General features: G+C 39.3%; 1 long non-coding RNA gene across 4 annotated transcripts in view; it reads right to left on the bottom strand.

Moving 5' to 3' along the window:
- LOC144194836 (uncharacterized) overlaps positions 1 to 22,962 on the bottom strand; it is a 181,353-nt gene that overhangs the window by 156,131 nt on the left and 2,260 nt on the right. For 2 of the 4 annotated variants that reach the window (XR_013325998.1, XR_013325999.1), the window contains exons 2-3: positions 17,166 to 17,246; positions 6,374 to 7,370 (exon numbers count right to left, since the gene is read on the bottom strand). This is a non-coding gene — a long non-coding RNA (uncharacterized LOC144194836). Of the gene's footprint in view, positions 1 to 6,373; positions 7,371 to 11,289; positions 12,505 to 15,107; positions 15,448 to 17,165; positions 17,247 to 22,962 lie in introns of those variants that run through there. The other 2 variants (XR_013325997.1, XR_013325996.1) reach the window with 2 other exon arrangements.

Below are 22,962 nucleotides of genomic sequence, written 5' to 3'. Positions count from 1 at the left end.
AACTAGACGTGTTTAATTGAACCTCTGATGCGCAGAGTATTGAAAAAAGACTTGAGTGGTCATCTCCCATTTAATGATCAGTGTACATAATTTAAGATGAATAATGGTGCTACATATTGCATTTTTTCTTCAATCGATAATGCTGTTTGTTTCACCAATTACTAATTGTTGGTTTTGTTAAACATTCATTCTTACTTTGCAAGGCATCGCCGGTCCGGTTTGTAGCCCACCTATCACAATAGGTGTGTAAAGTAGCCAAAACTGGAATTTGCATGTTCTCCGTGGGCTTGGGTGGGTTTTCTCCAGGTACTCTGGTTTCCCTCCATATCTCAAAAACATGAAGGGTAAGGGTTGGTTGAACACTCTAAATTGCCACTAGGTATAGCATGAGCATGAATGGGTGTCCGTTTCCTCGTGCCCTGCGATGGGGTGGCCACCAATTCAGGGTGTCCCCCGCCTCTGACCTGAAGTCAGCTGGGATAGGCTCCAGCACCCCCTACAACCCTATTTAGACGGGGAGGGCAGGCAGCAGTTAGTCGCTGCCAGCCTCTCCCAAACTAAATCGATTGGGTGCCTAGTCCCGTCAAGGGCAGCCAATAAATAAATGTCATAACCGAGCCAATCAAATATAGTTTATTGCCCATACCTGCCTCTCTCTAGAATTGATCACCTGCAAAAGTGATTGGTCACATCTAAATGGATGGACAGCATAGCTTCCATTTGCAATGTGGTAATTTTTTTGTTCTTTCTTCATAATGGGCCTAAAATGACTGCACAGCTAAGGAGAAAAAATGAAGAGCTCAAAACTTAATTTGACCAATGCATGAGATTTTTTTTCTTTAATTTTCACTGAACATGAATATAACAGTGGGGGAGAAATCATAGCGTGTCTCACACTCATTGTAGCCCATTCTTCTGTTCATGATTCGCAATACTAAATTTCCTGAGAGTCTAATGAGAGGGAATGAAAGAAAGCCAACCATGAAAATAGCTCCATGTATCCATTTTCTACCTCTCTCCTGGTGGATGGTTTTTATTAATTTCATTTAATTATCCCTCATTGCTTTTTTATGTGTTTTTTTTCTTCAAACTTTGCCATTTCTACTTTCCTCCCACCATGTGATCTTTTGTAATTTAATAAAGCCTTCATTTGACTGAAAAGGTGATTAAAGAAATTAAACCCGCGGTCACCACAGCTGCTGTCCTCCCACAATCATAAACTCTACAATAGTTTACATTATGAACATGTCAAGCAAAAAGTATATCCACATGACAAGTTTCACATCCTGTCAGTAACTGCAAATGCCATTAAGTGAATATCTCAGCTCAATATGGTGAGTTACAGATAAAAATGTAAAGCATTTCATACTCTTGTAGGTCAGGCTTCAAAATTAGCCCAAAAATAGTGAATGGTGCACCCCTATATATATTGGCCTAGCAACCACATATTTTGACCTCACCATTTGGGTCATGGAGGCCACATCTGTACACCAAATGATAGTATGGCGACCTACATTGTTTTTTGTTTAATTACAAAAAACTGGTCACTTACTCTATATTAGTGAGTCTTCTCACTTTTACATACCAACTCCTTTTTTAAAATCTACAATTTTGCTGTACACAGCTGTTCTGAAGGCCATTTCTTATGGCTTTACCTTTTTAGTTTGAATCATGACACTGGTTTGCAATACTCAGAGGAGAAACGGGGAAACAGGCTACCATACTGCCCTGCTTGGTTTTGTTGTAATTGCATCCAAAGTAATTGCCAAGACTGTGTGAAAGTCCACCCACCCCATCCCGAGTTCTGCCATCTATGTCGTAACATAAACAAAACAAATTAAAAGCAATATGCAATATCTACAGTGTGGCGTGCAGTTTAATAGCTTATTACCGCTGGGGAGACAATTAACGGGCGAAAATGATAGCAGAGATCTAGTGGCAGTTTTGAACCATAAGTTATTGATTTGGAAATGAAAACCTGTGCTCTTCAAGGTTACAGCCAGCCCAGCCTCATTACTGCTCTGTCCTTGAGAGGCCCGCACCAGCGTGGAGGACCGTTTTAATGAAGGTGAATTTAATGGGATTTAATGTAGCTGGGGGCAATGGAGCGGCGGAGATATGGTTTTAACAAAGAGCAAGGGACCAAGGGTACAGCCAAGAGAGCAGTCATTTCCCTTTCTTTCTTTTATATTTATTTTTTCCCCACATTTGACCAGGCAGAGTACTACATTGTCAACTAAGTAGCGTATGAGGACCGGACATAGCAGGTTTGAAGCTTTTCAACTAAGAATGATAGGTCGAGGTGGCACCATTGAGATTCCAACCCAGCTGTCATCTTCTTTTTGTCAGTCGTGCATCTGGATTTAACACTCAACCTCGTATTTCTTGGGCAACTCATTTCCGTACGGCTAATTGAGAAGTTTTATTTTTTTTTTCCTGAAACCAAGATTTCAATTTTCCATCATTTGTAAAGGGATGTTTAACTTCAACATACCATGGGTCAGAGCCATAGAACAGCATGCCTACATTTAAATGTAGGGTAGTGGTAGCATCATGCTGGAAGCAGTTAAGAACGGTTTAAATAAGCCTTCAGCGTTGGCAGAATATGGCAAGAATGGCAGGAAAAAACTAGTATAACATCTGAACTTTATTTAGGGTTAATCAGAGGTCATTTAAATGGCGACAGGAGTAGGATGACAGCCATTTAACATAATTTTGAATGTGAACATTTCATTCTGATCACAGCAGCTTCTCTGTAATTACATTTTACAAGGTCATTGGTCACAATAGTGGAATAAGTGCAAAAGTGAGTCATCTCGGTTGCATATTGTATATATCACTGAAATGTGGGATTTTTGTACATTATAAATCATTAACATTTTCCTCCTTGGAGTTTTTGTATTGCGTAAATTTTAACTGTTGAGTATACAACCATCTGATCATATAAATCGAGTGTGTGGGGCGCAATGAGGTCAAAAGGTCACGGAGTCCATATTTTAATTTTTAAAATTAATAAATGCTTGTATGCTATATGCCATTATTTCCTACTTAAAGGGTTTGAGGGCCCACTCTACTAAAGACGCACCAGCTTTGAATTGGGCTGCTTAGGCAGAATACTGTTCTCTTCGTGTGCTTCTCTAATTTATTTTCCACTCGACGCTGAAAGCCTTCCAGAGAGAATACAGGAGGCTAACTCCCAAACAATAAAAGATTGAAAAGATGTAAATAAAGACGCCGAATCCAGGATATAATATTTGAAGCACAAGTAGTTATACAGAACTGATAGCCAAAGTAATCATTATCATAGCTTTGCTATGAAAACCTTGAAAAATCCTTATTCTTCCACTCTTCAGTCAATTCACAAGAATGCAATATATTTGTCCTTGAATAACCACTCATTTAAAGGATGCATTCGACTGTTAATGAACCACTACACAGCACACTGCATAGTTTTGAATGAGGATACTCACTACAATAGGAAATGAAGATAAAATATTTTCCATTTAAAAAAAGAAAGGGGGGGGGGGGGGACATCTGCAAGGTTAAATGGGTCTTGCCAAGTACAAAATGGTACTTCAAATTGTTAAATGATAAAATGAAGGGAAACTTTTCTTTTGAAATTTTGATGGTTTTAATTAATCTCCAAACGTGGCTGATCAGTTTTTGATTGTGTTTCATTTTTGGGGGAAATTTTTCAGGTTAGATTTTTATTTTAGCATTTTTTCAGGCGAACTAGGAATCCCAAATGACTTTTTGTCTGAAAAGCTTTCTTAAAAAAAATTCCCATATAAGAAAAAAACTTTCATTCCTCTCAGTATAATAGATTCGGGTGAGATTTTACCTGAATAACTAATATGTATTTTACATTTTAAAAATATAAATCACCCTGCCACGCTGTACCGCAAACCTCCCGACAAAAATATGGTCAAAAAAGGTCATCATTACCCGTAAATGTACCTTGTCAAAAGCAGTATGTTTTTTTTAAAATATAGAAATACGAATAAAAAATAAATTAAAGACTAAAATATCATATTCTGCTGATGTTATCAGTTCTGTTGTTGCCATCAACTTTAATGGGTGTAGTCTGCCATCCCTTAAATGTAACTAATGTAAAGGTTAAGGAAAAAGTGGCTTTAATGAAAAAGTCTCACAGAGGGACATGTCTTAGAAAATCTTCAGATTGGCCTCCCTTTTGTTCATCCCACCATTATGGACACACTTCATAAGAAAGAGCAAAATGTGAACAAGCCAAAAGGTCCAGTTCGGATTCAGAGAAGGTATTGATGCAACTTCAAACCATTATTGATCCTGACAGACAGAATCTGAAAACGCTCTGATGATGCTGGCAGTCCGTTAACACAACAAGAAAAAAAGCACTTGAAACAGATGGGTAGCATGTGAAGAGGGGCCCACAAAGAATTGCTATATTAATTCCGACAAGAAAAGCGGCCTAAAGGGTCCCGCACTTGATCCATTCCTGAACCTCTGTAAGCGGTAAACTGTTCAACCCAAGTCTCAGCTTACTTAATTGACACCACTTGAAGTAATTCCAAGTTCAAGATCAGGAGCACTCAAACTATATTATGAAAAGCTTTGATGCCTCAATTTTTTTAATATGCGCACAAGAATTCCACGAGTGCGACACTGGCTACAAAAAGACAGGTCCGAGAAGAAGGGGAAAAAACATTTTAATTAGCCTCTTCACAAGAAGCGAAGACCTGCGTGATACCACTCCCACATGAACTGAAAGTCACGTAAAAAACGCTTCTTCACTGTAACTACCAAACTCTTAGAAGTCACCTTCTGAAGAAGCCCCCGGTTACCTAGCAACATATCTCAGGACAACACCCCAGAGACTCACCGGCCAAGAAATAGAATTCACAACAAATTACAAATCTATCACTCGATGATCCATATTGTCAGAGCGTCCTATATCGCAGTCCCAATTCCCCTTAAACCCATCTGTGACGTCACATCTTGCACGCCGAGCTCAATGCCTCGTCGTGTGTACTGTTTTTTTGGGTTACTGATGAAGGGCGTCATCATTCCTGGCTGTCAAAGTAGCAAAAAGATTGATACGTCGAAGGAGTTGTTCTTGTCAGCCTTACTCATAGATTTCTCATCCGAATGAGATCTGTGCTCGTTAGGGTGTCCGTCTTCTTGTCCAAGACACTGAACGATCATACTGGCTCAGATATATCATAGGCACCGACTGTGGTGTCTCACATCACATTCGTAACTGTCCCTTTACACAGAAGCTTTGGTCCACAACTGTAAAAATTTAGAGGACTAATCCCTGTGAATGGCAATTCTGACAAAATCTCATACAAATGTAGTCAACTCATTGGTTGACAGTGATAGACAACCAATACAGTTGAACTAAAACTGGATAAACACTGTCGCCTAGTTCCAATGGATCTATTCACATTCACCATTTCAGGGTCAATACAGTGGCATCACAAATACTTAACTAAAAAGTTATCATAAGTTGTGTGTAAAAAGTAAAAGAGGCAAACTGACATTGAAAGCACCTATTGAGGCCAATAGTCTTCCAATCCATTTTTCTGGGAGAAGCTAAAAGCAATCATTCATTCTGATTGGACATCTCACTGACATTACTAGTAGCCAAAGAGTTAAAATGAGGGAGTTCACAAGAGATTTTGGAAACAAACCATTTACAAATAAACTGAAAAATGTCTCAAAATGATATATTATGTTAAAATATTCTTTTGATTATTTCTTTTAATCAATTTTATTATTTATACATTCAACCGGCCTGCCCTGCATATTTTTGGGGTGTGGGGGGAATTTTCTTGTTAAATTTAGAGTTATATATATATTTCTTACTGCTGTATTCGGTTTACTTTTTATTCTTTTTTGTATTTAGTATTATTAAAATGGTCGATGTTATGTCAGAACAAATTCCTCATTTAATTTAAAACCTTTGTATTGCCCATTGCAAAATTCAAGCAAACAATACTAATGCTACAACGGTTGCCAAATGGGAAACGCAAAATATTGTCCAGTGAGCCGCATTTGGCCCCGGGGGCGCATGTTTGATACCATCCATCAAATGAGTATAGAAAAAAATCCCTGAAGAAATCAAACATAATTCATGCATCAACGGATCTTGACCGACACTGATGCAATTGAACTGTCCAAAATTTCGTGCATTTTAAAGATTTGACGGCAGATCTGTTTCGATCTGAACCAAAACATTAGTAACTTGTTTTTGTACTAATCTTGTTTATACTGATCCAGATATTTGCTGGATGTCCATGCAGGGTTATGTGACCGATGGAACATAATACAGATGTACATAAAAAAAGAACTACTTAATACATATTGCACTGAGAAATGTGGTTTTACTCACGTGATTTTTTTTCGAGGAAGGAAAGTTCATCGTACTGTGCTTCAAAAGCATCGGCTTGACTTGCAAAAAATCGTAACGATTTCCTCCACTTGTTTTCATGTTTACGATCAAAATCTACCAATTTATATTGAGTACACATGCAAAAAAAGCTGTTAATCTGGCAAAAATAAGTGAGGCGATTTTCAAGACGCCCAGACGCACAGACGGGATCGATGTCACTAATTGCCTAACGGCCATGTTTACACATTCTACAGTTAAATATAATTATAATAATCATTTGGAAAGTGTAGCAAGAGTGCATGATATTCATACATGTTCATCTATATATAAGTATTTTGAATAATGTTTAAAAAATAAATTCTGGAAGCAAGAAGATATTTTAAACTCATTGACTGCCATTGATGGCAATAGATGCCCAATTCATTCAAACTAGGAGGAATGGGAGCAGTTGTCTCCATCACTTTATAGCCAATGAGTTTAAATCTACCCATCAACATTCATCTCGTCTATCTTGTTTATCAAAATACAATAGACCGACATTAATATTTCCAACTCAAAACAAACAAGACGCACACAAATCATTTTGTGGCAAATATTATTGATACAGTTCATATGAAGTTGTGCAAGCGTGCATGACAAAGTGTCCCAGGAGTGTAAAAATGTCCTTCTCGCATGAATGACGGTAAAATAGGGGGTGGAAGTAGTTCATTTTACCCAAGAGAAAGCGGCTTTTGTTGTCATTTTAGTCTTTACAAGTGAATACATTGGCCTGCCAAAATGTCTGATTGTGAAATGTGCCGGGGGCCAAAGTTCACACTATTGCATGTTCTGCGCCTTTCTGTCCTTCTCATCTGCTTGTGCCGCTGTAAGCCTGGCTAAATCTGCGTCTGTGCCTTGCCTCCAACATAATCCATCCCTCGGCGCCGCTCTAAAGATTGAGTTTGGGAGCGTCCAAGACAAAGCGCTTGTCACCCATTGACGCCTCAAATGTATCCATCTGGAAAAGACATCGGAACAAAAGAGGCTTCAGGGGCAACTCCGGGTTTTTTTCTACCTCCGAATGCCTCCCATGCTTGCAGGTGATGGTGACAGGGCCTCTCCTGGTGAACTAGCCTCCATGATGAATGACCACCTCTCTGCTCTTTATCGCCACACTAAATCAAGCGCTTACCCGGCTTTTATGACCAATTTTTGCTGCTTTGTTTGACTTTCCCCCTCATTTTTTGAATGCAACTTTAAAGGCAGCGGATCCAATCTGGATGTGTGTGTAATGTTCAAGTGGAGATTTGCCATCTGCATTGATCCAATCCATGGAGACAAAATGTATCAGAGCTTGTTTGAAAGGTGGAAATGCCCTTATTGGGGAAAAAAAGGAGAATGTTTCATTGAGTTGATTGTATTGCAGTTTGTTACCCGACCAGGAGACTTTGCAGGGTCGACGGTGACATGGCGAATGTAATTCCGGATGAGTATAAATTATTTATGGGAGTGAGGGTCACACTTGGACTTGGTTGGAGTCCGGACGAGGAGATTGACAGGCAGGCTAAGGAAGAAGGCCTCTGAAAAGACAGCTCTTTCTCCGCAAAGACATAATCTCATTAGGAGCACACAATGGAGCTCATCTTCGTGATGTGCACCAGCTTTTCGCTTTGAGCTCTTTGGGAACGTTAAAGCACTGTATTACCATTTGACAGTTTTAACCACAAGGCATGTAATGTAGTGTGTGCATGGATGAATAGGAGAAAACATAGCCAATAGTTATTAGTTGCAGGTTTTTGAGGTAAAACAAAGATTTTGTTCTTCAGATCAAATAAATAAAGGTATCACATAAAGCTCATTTGTTGTTTGTTTTTTTTGTCAAAACAACCATAACTTGTAGATGATCAATGTGCAGAAGCAATGAGGACAAGATACATTTCAATGCCAAGTTGTGATCTTGTGTGAAAGGAGAATGTTGAAATGTTAACAAAAGACAACGGTTTTACATTCACCGGAAACCACAGACGTGTCCGAAGTGAAACGATCCAGAGTAAAACAAAACCATCTATATAAATACATACTATATTTATAGGTAGATTCCTCAACATTGCTATGTTGTGTGTTGGCAAAAACTGAACATCTGGTCTTTCAAATATGACTATGGTCCAAAATCGGATGTCCACATATGTGGATACCAGATCTGAGTTATTGTTCTATAACGTATTTTTTACTGTTATAAATTGATTTAAATTTTCTTTTCTTAAATAAGATAAACATTTAAACCAGATATACACTATTTTTTCTTATAAAATTATATAATATTTAACTCCCTGATTCTTATTGACAATAACAATTATTTAAATTGGGAGTGCCCTTTAAATGGATATTACACTTTTTTAATCATGATTGTCTCAAAATTAATCTCGAAGTGGTTGGTGCAGGCTGAATTTAGTGTACTATGTCTCCACCTAACGGCCATACATCTCTAGTCTAAATGATGCTTATCAAATGTCTGCTCCATGAATATAAACTGCTACAGCATCCAGATATGATTAAATAAATATTTTAGGGCCTATTGGAATTAAAAGGAATAGTACATATTTGCCTATTTTGGTAAAAAAAAAAAAAACTTTAAATATGTTATTAGCAGGAGAATCAGTATTCAAGGAGGATATTTCTTCCCTTTATTTGATAGAATTAAACAGTATAGAGGAAGGAGCTATTTGGCAGTCATATTGGCACTTGGAGTATTTTTATGACCTATCAATCACCCAAACAAAGCTGACGTGTGCGAGGCAACGCCCGGGGGTTGGGGCGGGGGCGGCGGGGTTCTGACCTGCGGACCGGCGTGCCATTTAAGGAAGGAGTGCTGCTCACCCAGGAAATCCCATTACATCAAAGTATGATGGATATCAGGGCCCATGCGGCTCATATGCGGCCTGACACATAATTTGTTTTAAATTTGTAAAAAATGGTGTGTCCACATTCACCTTTATGCCTGTCTTTCATTTTTTCAAATTTCTGTCCTAATCCAGACTTAATCAGAGGTGACAGCAAGGGCTCCCATCTGTCTTTGAATGCAGAGTCGTCTTCACCAAAGAGATGCTGACTTGAGTTTTTTAATGGAAGACCTACTTGATTTTATAATACTTTATTTAGCTTTTCTATATTGCTTTTGACTCTCATTCCTATATGGAATAATCTCCCAGGTCTCCTCCCAGGCTGCTTGGAATTTTACAAGGATTATGATGGATGGATAATGTTTTGAACACATTTGTTTCACATGAAGTCAATGATTCATTGCACACTTCCATTTAGGAACGAACATGCAGTTGTACCTTGAGTACTAGTTTTTCACCCCACAGTACACTGCTATGATTCTTTTCTTTTTGTAAAACATTAGAAAATCGAATTGCACACTATATGTGAAACCATGTTTCCTGCTATATTACAATATTTTCATTCATTCTGCTAGAAACACACAAGCTCTGGGAGAGCATGCAAACTCCACAAAGTGAATACCCACCTAGGATGGACCCCAGAGCTGTGAGGTCATATATTCTTTATCTTCTGCATAGAGCAACAAATACTAATCTTTGCGGAGGATTTTGTGGTCAAAGTGCATACACCAGAAAATTGATGAATATTGTGCTGGAATGAGCTGTCAATTGAATAAAGTTGAACACCACTGAGAACTAAATTTGGTTGGCTGGTACACCTTAAATGCTGAATACTCTCTTAAAATCAGGTTCATAAAATTCAGATGCATTTGCTAAAACATAGGGAGCACAATATCTTTGTAAAAGAAGCTACAATGAGATCAAATGTCACTGTAGCCTTTTAAGGCGAGGGACGACATTGCTGAATACCTTTTCCCCAAACAAAGCAAAGGTTAATAAGCCACTGGTCGTCCCGTTTTTAAAAGGTCCCCTTCTCCGAGCACTTTATCACTATTGTGTCTTCAATCGATTGTACAGGAAAGAATAACACCATGAATGCTTTTCACTCAAATTGGATAAAGACACATCCAAGCATGCAATTGTTATTCTTGTCCAATTGGAGACCTTTAGTTCCCTCAGTGATAGTATTTTGTACAAACATTTATCAGTATGACATGCTACCATCCATGATTTAGCTTACTGAAGATTTCTAGGATATTTCAATGTCCTAATACTACAATCCTTTCAGATTTCATTGTTTTTTTACACTACTACACAAGTACAATGTCGTTGCACAGCCTAGTGGGGACATTTCTCAATTACACATCAAGCAGTCTTCCCTTATAAAAGAAAAATGTTAGAATAGATGATTCTGGCTCTCGTTTTCAGCAGATGTCCAATCATTTTTTACTAGGAGGGTCAACATTAAGCATGATTTCATCTACACACTAATGCCATCTGTGTGCATCATCAATTTAAACTTCAATTATCAATGATGAGCAAGAATTGTTGGCAGAAAATGACAATCTTATCTACCAATTGCCAGTACAATGGGCCAAATTCCAAGTCAATTTCCGAAACGTTAATTGGTTGGCGCTTTTCCCGATCGATAGCGCCACTAATCTTTGGAGCTCTGTGTACACATTCTGATTGAATTTCCCTTGTAATCTTATTCTCTGCTTCTAATTAGTGTTAGAGTTGAATTAAACCATTGAGTTGCCACTTCACTGCTAAATGAAGCAGCTTTGCCCAGACCTCTCCTCAAATCCAGATCACTGCGAGGCAAATGGATTCTAATCTCTTTTAATTCAATCGAACTGATCTTTGACCACAGAAAACATTTCCTAGTTAAATTGTAATCCCCAGCTTCTTCATTTTCCCATACTAAGCATGCAATTTACATACGTTTTAGCCCGAGGTATCAACAGCTGCAGCATCAGTGCAGGAAGATTGCTCCCTCGATGTGCTTTTAAGGAGACAGAATCTGGCAGCAATCAAGCATTTGCTGGGATGCAATTTGGCGCAACATAGAAGGAGGCCTGATTTCAAACTGTAAAGAGACTAGTGGATTTTGGATTGCCCCTTGCCATCCAAGTGCTTCCATTTATAAACGGGCCCATGTAATAACTAGCTGTGTTTCTTGAGGACATGCACCTTTTTACCTTCTTTTATCTTCACCATTGCCCCCTGTGCTCTGAATTTAACCTACAAATCAATGTATCCTGTAGCCTTTTGCCCAAAAGTCAGCTGGGAAAGGCTGCAGCACCTTTCATAATCTTTGTGAGGATAAAATGGTTCAGAAAATGAATGAATGAACTCATTTAAAATCATTTAATTATAGCTATGAAGAGAAAAAGGTATGGGAATGAGCACAGTTAGATCATCTGTGGGTACAGTTTATATATGATTTTCTTTTGCAAGTTACCCGATTTCATCATATTCCCAATATTGAAATCAATAAAAGGAATTAGGCTACTTGGAATAACAAATTTGCATTATGATCAATTAAAAACCTTGAATTAGCATTTTGACAGTTGGCATTTCTGACATTTTAGGCCCATTTAAAATAATAAATAAACTACATGTTGTCTCGTTTATTTATTTATTTATTTTGTTTGTTTGTTATACTGCTGAGCCTTCAGAGCATAGCTAGACAAATCTTGGCCAAGGTGGATATAAATCACAGGAAGCCAAAGGTGAAATAGAACATTGTGTCAGAGACCTGAGCCATTCAATTATTGTTGTTGTTGCACCTGATTTGTCTTGGAGTGGCGTGCTAAATTCCTCTCCTCATATCCGTCTGTCTGCCAGGTTGACCCAGAGCTTCCGAGTGGTTTACCCTCTCAGACTGGCACTAAAGTGTACAAAGTTGGAAATGTTGCCAAGGTAACCGGCCATCATTCAGCAAAACAAGTGGCTAATCAATTTTGGAGTGGAGAGAAGTCCAGAAGAAACAAAAAACACAGCCAAATGCACATTTTGGCCTATTAACAGAACAACTAGTTCAGCAATGTGCTCTTTCTCTGGATTTGCTCAGAGATATGAAGTGCAACACACATTTTTAACATCAGAGGGAGCACAGAGACCGTAGGAACAAAAGAAAGGGCCCTGTGTTTGCAATGTCAAAATTGAAGGCTGGGGCCTTGTAGTTCTGTCATTATAGTTCACAGTTGGGTGAGGGATGGAGAGCAGATCAGCGTGAAATGACAGAACCTTCCGGGAAGAAGAACAGGTCAGTGAAAGAAAGCAGAGCCAACCAACGCAAGTAATACATAAATAGGATTTTTAAATTAATAGTATCCTATGGAAGAATATAACAGACTATGCAGAAAATATATTTTTCAAATTTCACAAAAGCTGAACTTCATTTGACCGTCACATTGACCAAAGTCCACTATTTCTATGCTTTTTGCTGATTGTGCTATTCTCTAACAAAGAACTGAATGGCAAAATTCAGAACAGGTGTTGGACCAATAAAATGGAGCAAAACATTTCCTTGTTCAATCAGGATTGGAATTCCAATAATTCCTCTGCTGTATGCTATTCACATTTTGGCATGAGTAGACTAAGACAACCAGTTGATTAACAGTATTTTGCCTTCAAAACAGGGAGTCATCAGAGGGTAGTCACCATTGAGCACAGAAATACTGCAAGACTCACGGCAGAAACAAAAATACATTTTGAAGACTAAATTAGGTAAATGGTTATCCTGTAAGGGTTATGAAAAATCATAGTTCAGGCATTAAAGGAGAAACCCAGAAGAACATCAAGTGAAGGGTGTTGATGAGTCAAAAGGGGCTCAAATGGGCCTCTACATCCCAGAAAGCCTGCGTGCACTTATTGCATTAACTTACTGGCAAATGCTTCTCCCTTATTACGAAAGCATTTCTCCTTCCTTTGCGTTCCCACGTTAATCACAGATATCTTACGAAAACAGAGTCACAAATCAAACTTCTATTTACCCCTCAATGCGATGGCAACTAAATCCACAGCAGCGCTTATAATCTAAACACTGTGTTACGTTGGCAAGATTGGTACAATGGCGCTAAGTGAAAAATGCAAATCGGCAATCATCTTAGCAAAACAGTGACGCGTTCCATTGGAGTCGCCAGTATCGGTCGGAGCCCGTGACATCTGCTGCGCCCAATTAGTGGAATAACATTGCGATGGGTTATATAACATTATATAATCCTGTCAAGCTAAGAGGTTCAGTATCGGGAGTGGAAGGTCTCCTCACCGCAGATGGTGTAGGTCTTCCCAAGTTTACATTTCACTGACAGGACACGGAACATAACACTGGCCGAGCTCCAATCACATGAACATTGCGTATTTCATCCTATAGAATGGTGATCTTATCTGTGTATAAGCCGTTTTATGGATGGGCAGCAGATGCGCTTTTTGGAATAACACTTTAGTTTACAACGTATGTGGCTCAAGCACAGCCTGCTTGAGATAAGCTTGTAATTGAGTAGAGAAGGATACAAATGATGTGTGAAAACGAGCCTTTTAAACTGTCACTTCCAGACAGAAGAGGGGTTAAGGCTTGCAGTCATCTTGTGTTGTCCAATTATAACTATTCCCAGATTTTTCTCTGGATCATGATATTTTATTGGGAACTCAGTGCTTTGCATAACAGTAGGAAAAAATGGACATAGTCAAAACAAAGGCACGGGCACATGTAAAAGAGAAGAAGAAGGTGGTTGTTGATGTAATGGATATTACCTACAGTAGAGGCAGCCTAGTGTAAGGGTAGTTAGCACTGCAGCCCATAGTTGGCTAGTATATGCTAATAAATAATATATACTATACACAAGTTTTTGTCAAATGGGAGCATTGAACGGTACTTTCCAGATTCACTATTAACCAAGTATAAATTAATCTGCATCTCTACTCCAATTGTTGTTATACTAGGGTTTTATTGTTGTGATGTGGGTTCTTTCCCAGGGGTCTGCCGAGTCGGCATTCTTTTGATCCCGGGAGCTCAAAGAGAGCACAGTGGTGGACACTCAAAGCTCAACATTTGCTCTCGGTTAACATTGTTTCATATAAATTTATGCAAAGTCCTCACATTAGTTCCATTTTCTGCATCAGTGAGAGAGTTTCAACACGGAGAGAGCCAAACATTGTGCAGTCCCTTAGATGTCGGGCCATGGATAAATATTGTGTAATCTTCAAAAGTTGCCATCTACGCACAAGCCATGCTGATTAGGTTGGTGTGGAAAGGTTTTGCCGGGAAAATAGTTTGGACACAGTCTCAGGACAGTTGGGAAACGTTGACCTCATTAAATACAAGATAATTAAAGCCTAATTTGTATATGTCAACGTTCATCATCATGTTGCACTTGCCAACCTTCTTTATTGGATTGCCTATAGACACACGTGAAATTAAAAGCAGGGGAAATGCTTGGAAATATACCACCAAGTAGCTTTAGATTATTCATTCGTCACTATTCAGGATTTATTTTTTGAGAGTTAATTGTCATGAAATACATCAAGAGTTAATTTCTAACTACATAATATAACCAGTGAAATTCAAGAAAGATGCATTTATGATTTGAAGAGTTCTTCAGTTCAAATTCTACCAGAAGATACCAAATTCCTATTCATGTTATCACTGCAAAATTTCCCTCACATTATTGGCTCTTCTTCTTTCTTTGCATTTAGAAATGGAAGTGGCAGATATAAGAAAACAAATGCGGATATAGCACAAATAAAGTTTCATCAGCAAGGGAAATCGAAAAAAAATAAGCCATGTTAATCATGCAAGTTAAAAACATAACTTGTGGCAACACTTGACGCGAGAAGCGAAAAGAAGAGTCTGATAAGTTTTGATTGACACATTTTTGCACGTTATTGAGAGCCCACTAAGCGATTTAACATCATGTGAAGCTATCTCTTTGTAATGTTTTGTTCAGGTATGATGAGCAAATTGCTCTGCATTGATGCTAAGGAGCTTTCATATGATCTTGTGACAGCCAAGGAAGTTTGCCTTTCCATCGCTCATCCATATTCATCCCTTGATAAACAAGTCGGCTTGGTAGCTTGCTTGTGCTTCGAAGAAATCTTCCGCCTACGAAGTCCAGTGTCCAAATGTTATTACTAGCCTCTCAAGTGGTGGAAACAGACAGCGTTCTTCTTTGTGTTATGTATTCATGACTGGAAAATTCAAATAAATATAGCCATGTGAAGAAGTGCTTCTTGCATTGGTCACAGTGAATCTCTAAGTAGGGCTAATACTGTACTTGATTATGTTACAAAAAAACTTGGATGGTCTGAAGAAAATTTGGCAGTGTGGACAATACAGATGGAGAACTCAACCTGTTTTGACCGCATCCCGTCATTTTCAGTAGCTTTCGTTCGTAGGTTTATTTGAAAAATGAAGCTTCGGGGCTCACTATTTTTGGAATAAATATCAAGTCCCTGTACATTTTTTTCCAAACTCATTACAGAGCCACATAGTGTACGTCGATGGTGAAGTTTTCCGCATGAATCAACAGCATTAATAAACCTTATATTTGCTTTTTGTTTGTCTTTACGGTGGCCAACAGACTTTGGCAGCGCCCACACATTGGCGTTGGTAAGTTGTGGTCCAGAGACATAGTCACATCAGTAGTTTATGTGTGTTTGCTCAAGACATTTTATCAGTGGTGAGCAAGGTCCAAAAGCAGAATCTGACATTTGCTGTGGCGGAAGAAACATACGGAGCCTTTGAAATGATAATGTGTGAAATCAGTACATCACATTTTGACAGTCCAGTGTGCTGATACCAAGCCGCAGTAGAATTCTTGGGAACGGGAAGAAGAAACATGACAGACTTGTACTTCTCTATACAGCACCAAATAAACCCAACGTTCCCCTCGTGTGCGACTCGCTAGCCCTTCCATCATCCGTCGTACATGAGGCCAGACCACAAGATGTTGAATAATGTTGTCAGGTTTAAGCAGACCAACGCCAGACTGCGAGTCCATAAAATGCTGATATATGTTGCATTCATTCAAGGAAAATATTGCACAGGCGCAAGCAAGACACTGCGCTCCAACTGGCCGTAAGATAAGATGATTTGTCTTAATTCCGCCGCCGGTTATTGTTGTGAAGAGGACTAGAGGTTATACCAATGTCTCTCACTACAGTGGAAATTCCCCAAGCAAGAAGTGTTGAGGTTGGTCCTACTGAGGAGGAGCTTGTTTTTATTTATGTAACAAGGTGACTTCAAGGCTCCTCTGCATCACGGTGGGCCGCTAACCTCAAAGTAGGCAGCATCTAGTCCCTCGGAGCGTTTAGAGAAACAAGGCGAGTGGAAATTCAGCACTTCGGGCTTGGAACGATCAACTAGGATGGCGCTAAACACACATCGCTGCCTTCTCCTAGTAAACACAGCTGTAATAGTTACAGATGACCCAGAATACATGTCCATGAAACGGTCTTAAACGAGTATTTACTTTAAGACCCCCAAATGTAAAGTCTCCTCTTTTTTTTAATGCTGGTTTTGTCTTTATTGCTGTACATTCAAAACGTTTGTAAAAACAGTTCTCTACCAAAGCTTAGACTCGGTCCCCTCATAAAAGTCAGCCTGAGTATTTAGCAAGCAGGGTATCTCATACGGTAAATTGCACAGTATAAATCCTAAACAATTATGCGTTAATGGTACTTGACAGCTCAGCAGAATACTACACATTGCTGGTAATTTTGTTTGTCTAGCCCACATAATTAATGCTCGTCATTAGCGGTCATTTATTTGCTGCCAGCGTCACAGATAAAAAGGATTTTATGTCTATGGCAGCTAATGAGTTAATTGGACCGTCTCAAAAGAAAATGCAATTTTCAGCAGATTTTTAGATAGGATATTTGCCAATGAAAAGACGTTTTTTCCATACCTAAAAGATGAAGATGTTGAGAAAAGTTGAGTTTCAATGCAGACGTTCAGCTTAATCAATCTCCTGGTTTCCCTTTTTCACCTGGAAATAAAACAAAAAGTGTCCAATGTCCTCAAAGGATGCCTAAAATTCATATTTGTGTTTAGATTTACGTTTGGAAATAGTTGTCATCTGAATCTGTTACTGATTTAACACTTAGCAGCATAATCAAAGGCCAGCGCGCAGCCATCTGCAATAGTTTTCTTGCTCAAATCTTTGGAAAAAAAATCCATTCCACCTTAACTTGGCGCTTCAACGTGTAATGCATGTCTCAAGCTGAAGATGTATGAAGACGCGTGACTTAAAATACAACAGCGTGAAAAAAGTTTGGTGGAAACAAAGCTATACGTTATATTTATGGCACAAAAGCGCACTTCATTGTTTACCGACTAAATTCCTGCGTTATATAATCAGCCCAGAAAGTCATCAATCCAAAAATAAGGCAGGACGCCACTCAGATTGAAGACACCAAAATCCACAAAGCAATGCGGCCTCTAAGGCAGAATAAATTTTTATTTCTCTTAGGAAGAGCCAACAGCTATGGCTCAATTGTAGGAAAGTACGAGGACACCGACTGATTTTGATCAGAGCCAGAGAGATAAAAGAATTAAAAGAAAAAGCCAGCATGAGGATCTAAAGTGTGTTGCGGATCCTGCACGTGAACATCTGTCCAGTCCACGTGCCTACATTCCTTCTTTTGGTAGAAGAAGCATAGAGGAATCTTGTTGCATGTATCGTTTAAACACAAAATGGCATTTTTCTGACATGAAAAGTGGAGAAAAATGTAAATAAAAGCCAGTGTTTCCAGGAAATACCGTTTATCAAGGCAGGCACTATTTTAGCCAATTTTATTCAGCCATTGTGAGTTTTCAGAAACCGGAGTACCCGGATAAAACCGATGCAAGCATGGGGACAATATGCAAACTCTCACACTAGAAGGTCAAAACCCACCAGGAATTGAACCCTCAATCTCAGAACTGCTAGGTGAACGTGCCAATCACTGTGTGTATTTAAATGAACAATTTGCATACATAAATACATTGAGCAACCAATTTGTCACATTTATAATGGCAGCAATACATGTTGAAAAGCAGCAGTGATTTTCCGAGACATGACGACAAAAACACGGAACGCATATTTGTGGGCTCGCATTTAAGGGAAATGTTAATTTTGCTTTTCAAAGAAATTGACATTATGCAGTTGTACAAAGATTGGAAAGAAAACACAATGAGCTCATTTACTGCCTTTGACACTGAAATGTCCAATCTATCTATAAATGGAGGGTTGGCAGCGAATAATCTCCCTGTGGCAGTGAATGAATTAGTCAAGTAAAAATTGGTAAACATGTACAATGACTTCTGTGGTGTTTTGCTTTCTAAAGTCTCCACGTGTGAATTTCTTTTGCAATCTGCCATTAACTGAATTCAAATGAGCTTTCAGTTAAACAGATGCTCCGTTCCTGACCTCTCTCAAGTGAGCTGCAAGTCAGTCATCCATCATTTGGTTTGGGGGATTTTGAAAAACGACTTTCGTGTTCGAATCCCACTGAACAAGTTTCCCCTCTGTGAATCTTCATCCAACACTACGTCTGCAGTCTGGATTGATTGTCTGTTGTGAAACTTGCAGTTTGGAGCTGTGTGATTAGTAAACGTGCGCGGGTGTCCTGCCCATTGCTGGAAGAAATCATTTCACGCCAATTGGAAAAAAGGCCATTGCTGGAGGAATGTTTTCACACTTTTCTGAATACTTTGTTGACTTCTAGTTCATTTTGTACATTTACAGGTCACTTTTTGTTCAATTTGCCTTCATTTAAAGTCATTTCCAGGTTTTTTGTTGTCATTTCTGTACATTTACGGGTCACTTTCTGTTCAATTTGCATTCATTTAAAGTCATTTCCAAGTTTGTTGTTGTCATCTTAGGTCACCTGTTCATACTAGGGCGTTTTCAAGTTTCTAACAGTTCATTCTGAGGCATTTCAGGGTCACTTTACATTGGTTTTGGTTCACCCCTGGCCAATTTTTGTTCATTTTCTGTTGATTTTGGGGGTTTTCCAGGTCAATCCTTGTAAATTTTGGTCACTTCTCATTAATTTTGGGCATTTGCGAATCCTCTTGAATTTGGGATATTTCATAGAACTGCGTTCGGGTAGCATATTGGTTGCTTTCTGTTGATCTAGCGACCAGCCGATGTTGGACGTTCCAAAGTCAGAGTTAAAATGGCGAAAGCATGACGGCGAGATAATCAAACCACCTGGTTCTCATTGAGACAAACGTCGTGAATTTCTGAAGAACCACCTGGCTGACGCAGCCTTCGTCAGTGCCCACGAGTTCAACGTGCGTCAGCAGGACTATCAGGATTCACTCTTGCCTCTGATCCGTTCTCACTGCTTGAATTGCTTCCAAAAAGACAATGCCGCAAAAAGTCAGTAGGTTGGTTAAGTCAGACGTCAAATTCCAACCACGGCTCCCAAAATATCATTTGCAGTCATTTTCCTTGGAGGGACGTGAAGAGAAATGTTGTTCTGTCTTCTCCCCACAGACTATTTGTCTGAAGTGAATTTTAAATAGAACTACACTTGTAAATACAGCCATCCACCCACTATCATAATTAGTGACTATGATTTCGAGAACGTGGGGGAAAAAGAACTGCTGGTTTGTGCGTTATACCATGATAACATAATAGTCGGCTCCCTAACAAGAAACAGCGCTGGCAAAATCAAGTCCAGATACCGCTAGAGAAACATTCTTTCAGGATGAATGGAGCCCGTTTAATATGCACACGCTAGAGTAAATACGCTCTACTGTTCATTTATCACTGATATCTAAGCCTGACCTATCGATGGATTCCAAACCGTCGACATATTTCAACTCTCAGAGCCACGACTGAACTTAAGTCCTGCGAAAATCCTCGAAGACCAGCTTGACGCTTTTCAGTCTTTTCTGCCTGGGAACTCAACATTTCCCAGAGCCCTTAAGGAACCGGCGGGCAAAAGGCAAAGACTATAAACTCACCATGGGTTGGTTTTTCAGGGAGTGAGGCCCAGGCTGACATTTGTCTTGGCATGAAACGCGAGTGCCAACGTGAATGCAGATAGCTCGCTGACATCAGTAACATGGGAAAAGTGACCTCAGGGTATTATCTGGGACGTTCATTCCTTTTGGCGAGCTTCGACCCTGTATTAATGACATAGAACTGGCAGTGAAGCTCATTTGTAATGTCCCAGCTGGGATTACTTGCTTGGAGGATACGTCGTAAATGATGACTTTCCAGTTGAAAACTCTGCTGATGTCCGCACACAGACTGCAGGCTTCATTTTAACTCAATAGCCATCTTTGACAGCAATTGACATCCTTGCTGTTTGGACTCAAAAGATCGCAATCCAAATAGATTGGTAGTCTATTGCCATAAATGGTAGCCAATGAGTAACATATAATGTTTACAGGCAATGTTTTCACCATTTTTCTTACTTTCTCCAAACTAAACTAAAGTTTTCCAAACCACACTATTATGAACTTAAAGGCCGTGTTTACGTTTGGTCCGGATCAAAGCGTAAAAATAATACACATCACATCATGTAATAATAGTGCTTTCAAGCCCACATTTGGTAGCGCTCCACTAAACATTTTGTGCCATCGGACGAATAAGCTGCCCTTTAAGCACGATGATGGAGTAACATGGCAAAAAACACAGTTTGTACCAAAAACAAGGAGTTTGAAAAGTCACTTGAGGTTTGGGAAAGTTAGTTAAAACTGGATCTGTCACCATATAGTTGGAAATCGGCCACAGTGAACACTTTTTGCTTGCAGTGTATATCTCATTTATTGTTTGAATAATTATTTCAAGAAACAATTTGGTTGTGCCTGCAATTACCCGGCAACCAATTCAGGGTTTCCCCTGCCTAAAACCCCCAAAGCTTGCCAGGGTACACGCCAATACCACCAAGACCCTTGTCAGCAAAAGTGGAGAAGAAAATGAATGAATGAAATTGGATGTGAAAATTGGATGTGTGTCTTGGAGGGCCACTTCATCTGCATCTTAGTGTTACTGAATATTTATCTTTCAATTGATAGACGTCTGGAACCAACTCAAATATGAGGAGATTGTTTTCTATAACACAAATGATCATAAATCATCAAATAAAGCTCACACATTTCATAGCAGTCATAAAATTTTAACTCTCCCTCCGGCAAAATGAAAAAAAAATGTTGTTCAAGAATGTTTGGTGAACACAGACAGGCAAACTAAACAATTGTTCTTCCATATCTGTTAATGTTAGCAGTTATGCAGTAGGATTCTAATTTCCCTCGTATGCACTCCGCTGTTATTTTTCATCTGGTCATTGCCTTTACTTACTCTTTGACCTAAAGTGAAATAAACCACACCGCAGTTGATTTATACAGTAAGCAAACTGACACCCACTTCTTCAAAATGTTGCGGTCCAATTGTCGCACGGCAGGGTGCTGATGTTAGCAGCTCCTTGGACCACAATGCACGACCTCAATGGCGTCGATTTGTTTGAATCCATCTCAAAGCTGTCATGTGCGAACAGACCGCCAGAGCTTTTTCGCTATTCCTGCAGCTACATTCAACACTTTCGATGCCTTCCCAGCTAAGAAAACATCAGGGATGAGACTGGCGTTGACAAAATGGGGAGTCATATAGAGTGTACGGTTGTCTCCATTAACAGCCAGAGACGTCCAACCCAAAAGGTTCATTGCCAATTCATTCATTGGATGATTGCCTTCAAAAAGGTTGTCAGTAAGGTACATTTATAGAAATAATAAAATAATTTTCCCGTGTCCTTAGGTTGCTTGGATAGGCTCTAGCACCCCAGAAAACCTCGTGAGCTAATACTCAATAGTCCAAATAGATTGGACGCCCAATAAACTGTACTCCAACACTGTCATTACACGGCCTGCACGTTACATAACGTCTCCAAGCTTCACCCTAAAGAGATATTCATGTGTGATGAATGAACGCCATCTGCGCTCTGTTCTCGATGGAGTGTCCCATAATAATTGTCAACGGCAGTTGGCAGCTACAGGTACGGTCTTCTTTTTCGCAGAAAAATAAAAAGAGGGGTCAAATAGACGCAAGTTTAGTTTTCCAGTACACTTAGGGGAAAAGCATGATAGATACAGTGGTTGCTGGAGACGAGATTATTAAACTTCTCCAAGATGTGACACAAGCTTTGACGTTATACTTGGGCTTACGTAACAAGAACTTTAAAAAAAACAACCGCAATTTACTTAAACAGTATACCATAGTTTAGCGTCCAAGAACATGGTTAATGAAGTATGTACTGTTAAAAATCTTGCTTAGGGTCAGTTTCACCACTTCCACAAAAAGTTGGTGAAACAAAGCATCTTTTTTTTTTTTTAACTGTGGTTCACTGGCTGTGCACTAGAGCAAGTCCAGTGAGGATGGAACAATTCAAACTAACAATAACACTGGCCCTGAAGCATGTTTTTGTTGGCTTTACTTTCCACTTGTTTTATTGCTTCATTGAGAGACCAAAGTGGCAGCAAACTCTCTATTTATTGGCTTAGCCGACTCTCAAAAGGGGCTTGAAAAGACGCACCCGACCATGACAAGCCAGCAATAACGCGTCGGCTCCTTTAAACCAAACGGCCTTGTGTGTATTTTCTTTGAAGTGTGGACACAAACATGCATCCTCTAGAATTAGACCATCTTGATCAAAGAAGACTTATATAATTTGAAGACTATATTATGTGAGCAACCTAGTGGCGCTATTTAA

Source organism: Stigmatopora nigra, chromosome 3 (assembly GCF_051989575.1).
Source record: "Stigmatopora nigra isolate UIUO_SnigA chromosome 3, RoL_Snig_1.1, whole genome shotgun sequence".
NCBI lineage: Eukaryota > Metazoa > Chordata > Actinopteri > Syngnathiformes > Syngnathidae > Stigmatopora > Stigmatopora nigra.
This window is presented reverse-complemented; position numbering and strand designations above follow the sequence as displayed.